Source organism: Myxine glutinosa, chromosome 5, assembly GCF_964187855.1.
Source record: "Myxine glutinosa chromosome 5, kmMyxGlut1.1, whole genome shotgun sequence".
NCBI classification, from domain to species: domain Eukaryota; kingdom Metazoa; phylum Chordata; class Myxini; order Myxiniformes; family Myxinidae; genus Myxine; species Myxine glutinosa.
In genome coordinates, this window is record NC_136265.1 from 41,287,106 (window position 1) to 41,293,271 (window position 6,166).

Here is a 6,166-nt window from a genome sequence, read left to right on the forward strand (position 1 = left end):
CGGTTACGGGTACGCCACGTACGGGCACGTCCTAGTAATTCTTAAAGGGAAGAAGTTTGGAACAACCAGGACTCTTCCTAGAGCTGGCCGCCCGGCCAAACTGAGCAATCGGGGGAGAAGGGCCTTGGTAAGAGAGGTAACCAAGAACCCGATGGTCACTCTGGCTGAGCTCCAGAGTTCCTGTGTGGAGATGGGAGAAACTTCCAGAAGGACAACAATCACTGCAACACTCCACCGATCTGGGCTTTATGGTAGAGTGGCCAGACGGAAGCCTCTCCTCAGTGAAAGACACATGAAAGCTTGCTTGGCGTTTGCAAAAAAGCATCTAAAGGACTCTCAGACTGTGAGAAACAAGATCCAGTACTTGCCAAAACAGGGTTACTGCATGGCGGACACCACCCTGCTGGTCAGCATCTTCACAGTCAGTGCTGGTATGGCACATGGGTTTATAGCTCTAACAGTTGAGGTTGACAATTGGATAAAATCCCAAGTCGGATGGTCTGCCAGCTGAACTCTTAATGTGAGGAGGGAAGGGGGAAGGTGGGAGGAGGGGGGAAGGCATTGTTCACAACCAGTGGTCCCCTTCAAGAAAATGTTTATTGTATGGCCATGCACTCTGGCCTCATGGGCTATGACGGATGTGTTTTTGTATGGCTTTGACATTTGACCTCAGGGTCAAGATGCAGGTGTATTGGTTACCTCCGACACCAAAGGTGGATGGAGGTTATGTTTTCACCCCTGTCTGTCTGTCTGTCCATTTGTGAACAAAATATCTCAAAAAGTTGTGGATGGATTCGGACGAAATTTGGCAGAGATGTAGTGTATGTGACAAGGACGAAATGATTAGATTTTTAGTGTAGGCTTGTCTTAAAAATGGCTGTCGTGTTTTTTTTTTGTTAAAAGCAAAATTCCACTTGATTCCTTGTCTTTGTGGTGTCACATGTTCGAAAAAATAGGTTGTTAATTTTTTTAAACGGATTAAGGGTGTCAAATCCAAGATGGCCGCCAAAATATATAAATTCCATTAAAACTGGTATTCTGAACACAGTATGAGGTCCAAATTAATGATAATACCCATAATTTCAATACCAAGGAGTTCAAAAACAATTAATTTCAATATGGCAGTCAAATTCAATTTCAATATGGCAGAAGGAAGCGGCATTGACCAGGCTTGGGTCGAAGCTGGACTATATTCTCCAACAACCGTAACGCAAATCCTAAATGGAAAACATCTCTACAGGTCCCTAGAAGCACATACTGTAACATTGCTTGCTCTATACCATCTCTACTTTGACAGGTTCCTAACAAAAGCACCAGAAGAGAAAGTGTTCCGAAGTGAAGCGTCCATTGATTTGGAAAAAGCATATCAGAAAGATATCAGCATGAACACAGGCAACCGTCAAAACCTCAGAGATGCCGTCAGAGAAACCATGACCATGTTCGAATCTAGAGATATCCTCACAAAGTTGGAACAGTTTGAAAGCAATCCAGCACCAATTCAACACTACATCCGTAACTACTTGAGGCAGTTTGAAACTATCCTTCAGTATATTAGAGCTACCAGACAACGGGACCTGCTGCTGCATATGGAAAGCACTGAAGCTCTTATCAAGTACTTCTTTGCTCACGGCCACCTGAACTACGCACGTTTGCTCCCTTTGTACCTGTCAACAATGCAGCAAACAGAACAAGTTTTTCCAGATGTCTGGGCAGAACTCCTGAAAGGAAATTTCTGTGTGACGAAGGGGATTGCTGCATTCACTTCAATAGGTCCAGATCACGGAATTGAGCAGGAGAACCGCAAACTCAAGGTCATTGGAGGCATTACTGGAATAACCCAAATTGAGAGAGCTCTAGACCGTTTCTTCCTGATTGCACCTGACTTGTCTAATCTAGTAGAGGAGTTTCAAAGAGAATATGGCATGGAAGGTGCTGATACCAGAGACCAACACCACGAGATCACAGGGGGAAAGTCCACCCGAGTAATGAGAAATTCCGCTAGATTGACAGAGGTATTTGTTGTTCATGGAGACCCATTCGTAACCGATGAGAGTGACCTGTGTAACCTTCTTACCAAGAAAGTAATTGATGAAAAGGTAACAAAGGACATAGTAGACCGCGATGCCATCGGACAACAGTTGTTCCAGACATTTGTCAAAGAACGCCTTACAGAAGGAAAACTTTCAGTGTGGGATCCAATGAAGAGAAAGAACATAGGCACTTTCAAAAGTGCCAACACAGTGAAGAAAGTGAAAGCAGGTGACAAACTCATTAAAGTCAAAGAAGAACGAGGACTCCTACAGAGGTTTATAGTAGCATCAAGAAGCCGTCCAGACCTTGATCTAAAGGACTGTATTGGGAAGTATGAATTTGGAATTGTTCCACGTGCCCTTTTCGCTTCGGATGGGTCACTTCTCCTAGCATATGACAAGGCTAAGGTCCTTCATCATCTTGAAGCGCTAGTTACCAAGGAGCAACCTAGCCCAACAGAAGCCACAAGCGATCCAGCTAATGCCATACCGAGTGTTTCTGGCGACCAAGTATTGAGTGAAAACTCCCAAACTGAAGTACCAAACTGAAGCCGAGGCGCCTGAAGTACAAGAAGCGCAGCCTGAGCAAGAAGCTTCAACTGACATGTCCGACATGTCTGAGAAATTTAAAGTTGTAGTCGTAGATGGCATGGCCCTCGTTAACTCCATCTCCAAGACAGACAAAATGAAAACGTGCAGTGATTTTGCCGTCATTTCTTGAAAAGCTTATCAGGATTGCAGCTAACTATGACGAAGTAAGACTGGTATTTGACAGATACGTCGAAAGTTTTCTGAAAGAGCAAATGAGAAAAAAGAGAACAAAGGGAAACTCGACCTACTATCACATCCAAGATAGTACACTGATCCAGAATATTTCCTTGAAGGACTTCCTTTCAAGTGTCAAAACCACGGCAGAACTTGTAGAGTATTTAGCTGCAAAGACTCTGGATCACAGCAACAGCTCTGCCAACAAATTGAAGAAGTTCATGGTAACCTTCGGCACTGAGACAAAAGGCAATGTAAGTGTGCCTGATGAATTGGTAAAACACGGTCATGAAGAAGCGGATACGTTACTCTTGCTCCATGCCCTAACAGTTAACGGCGATGTAGAACTTGTAATAGACTCTCCAGATACCGATGTCTTCTTGCTGATGATCCACATGTATCCACAGCTAACTGCTGAGACATATTTCCTTACCGGAAAAGGAAAACTGAATAGGAAAATTGCAGTCAAACCTATCTTTGAAAAGTTAGGAGTTAACCGCGCCTCAGCTATTCTCGGGTTTCATTCTTTCACAGGATCAGATATGTGTGGCAGGTTCGCCGGCAGGACAAAGGACTGGTGTATGAAGGTGTTCATGTCCTGCGATGATATGATACTGGATTCAGTTGCTTCACTTGGCAAATCTGCTGCTACACCCTCTCCAAACGCAATTGACCAACTGGAAAGGTTCGTTTGCTTGTTGTACAGATCCAAAACACACACCAAAGTAAATGCACTACGATGGTTCTTGTACTCAAATCGACAGGCCGAGGGAGAGAGTCTGCCTCCAACCTCTGGATCATTGACACCACACATTCTGCGAGCACATTATATTGCAATGATATGGATGCAGGCATGCGAAAGTCAACCGTCCCTTCCTTCTCCCACTGACTACGGATGGAAGTCAGAGGAAAATAGATTTCTTCCGGTGATGTGTTTGAACCCTCCAGTACAGCACCAGAGGCCGTGACTAAGCTGGTAAAATGTGGCTGCAAATCAGGATGCAAAGGAAACTCCTGTAGTTGCCGCAGCAATAAACTCCCATGCACAGAGGTCTGTCGCTGTTTGAACTACGGCTGTAGCAACAATGAACAATCAGCTCAGAACATTGTGGGAGATGAACACGAGGACTTGTAAGGTAAAACGGATGATTGTGAGACAGGAATATTTAAATATGGTCAAACAGGAAATTACATTACGCTATCATTGTTATAGCAATGTGGACCTTTGTGTAAAACAGTGGTAGCCATATTGGATTTTCTCACTATTTCTCACTATGGCTGGCATTCACCGATTTCAACGAATCAGTAACATGTTTCCCCAACGGCCTAGCATTACTTATGTGGGCATTACCACCAAAATGGACCTATTTCATCATTCACAATTTGTGTTATCAAGAACATTAAGTTTTTGTACTGTGGTTATTTAAGAAGTGGCGGCCATCTTGGATTTTGATTTTGATTTTGAACTCCTTGGTATTGAAATTATGGGTATTATCATTAATTTGGACCTCATACTGTGTTCAGAATACCAGTTTTAATGGAATGTATATATTTTGGCGGCCATCTTGGATTTGACACCCTTAATCCGTTTTAAAAAATTAACAACCTATTTTTTCGAACATGTGACACCCCAAAGACAAGGAATCAAGTGGAATTTTGCTTTTAACAAAAAAAAAACACGAAATGACATACCAGTCTACACTATTTGGTGAAGATCCGGATTCGGCTACTAAAATTTTCGGAGATAGGGCCAAAAACGATACATAGCAGGATATCTCAAAAAGTTGTGGATGGATTTGGACGAAACTTGGTGGAGAGGTTGGGTGTGAGACAAGGAAGCATCGATTCAATTTTGGTGAAGATCCGGATCCGGCTAGTAGAATATTTTGAGTGATTCTTCACCATTGAGTGATATGGCCAACCAGGTGGAGGTTTGCTCTCTTCTGAGTGCCGTTCTAGTTTAAGCTTTGTTTGTCTGTGTACTTTTAGTCTTGTGGCTAAAGTACATGTGCTTCGGTTCATAATGTTTGGTTGTTTTACCTTTTCTTTCTATAAAGAGGCCTCTTCTTGTTTTGTATTCCACACAAGGCTGCGAGGTACCTTCATTGACTGAGGGTGGAGGTGCAGCCTCTTATGCAATACCCTCTGTGGGTTAGGGCAGGAATTTTGAATGTGTTCAGGGTGCCAGCGATAACTCGCCCACTCTTCCCGAAGGACACCGTGGGATCTTTAACATTCACCAAGGAATGCGAAGCAGACAGGACACACATATTAATGTCTCACCCTCTCTGTGAAACACCAGGATGACGGTGTGTATCTGTGCTGACATTCACACCAAAGCTAGATGACTGAGGTAAGTGTGGGTAAGGTAAGGTAAGTAAGGTAAGTGTTGCGTACGTCTCGTCTGGACCATCCCGTCAGCCTAAGACTTCTCTCTCAACAGAGATGATGGCGAGCAACTCAAAAAACAAGGAGGCTGGTGTTGCGACACAGGCTTCTTAAACCCATCTATGTACACCGACTGATACTGATGCTGATGCTGCGCTTCACACCTACGACGGAGCCAAAAGTCACGTTCTAACTTTATATACAATATACTGTACCTGTGTCTTCTTTTCGATGCAGTGGGAAGTTGTTGTTTTTTGCAATTGTTAACAGCACGAGGTCCCAATTTCATATATATATATTTTCCTGGAGGGAGAGCGGATATGATTGAAAAGCACAGACAAAAACAAAAGTAAATTGTCAAAGTTTAATTTCTTGAAATGATCTTTTCAACTTTTAGCAACTCCAAAATACTTGTCACCTTTGTAAGAACACGACACACGTACCTATTATAACCTTTATGGTAGGGCACCAATGGTACGTGTGGACGATCCACCAAATATGTAACTGAGAAGAAAGTAAATACCTATTTTAGGGGATCAAACCTACCCCCCCTCCCCTTCCCCACCCCTTGTAGACCCCTTAGATCCTGATGTTTTTTTTATTCGTGCCGTGAGCAAACTTTGGTACATCATGGGTGATGAAGGTTGTGGTTGATTCAACGAAATTGTGCGTGTAGTTTTGGAGAAGATCCGAGTGTTGACGTGCAGATTCCTCCCTGATTCACCGCCCGTCCCGCCGCCCGACCGTCTCGCCGCCCGCCCGTCTCACCACCCGTCCGTCTCGCCGCCCGCCCTTCCGTCTCGCCGCCCGCCCGTCCGTCTCGCCGCCCGACCGTCTCACCACCCGTCCGTCTTACCGTCCGACCGTCCGTCTCGCCGCCCGCCCGTCCGTCCCGCCGCCCGACCGTCTCACCGCCCTTCCGTCTCCCCGCCCGTCCGTCTCGCCGCCCGACCGTCTCACCACCCGTCCGTCTTACCGTCCGA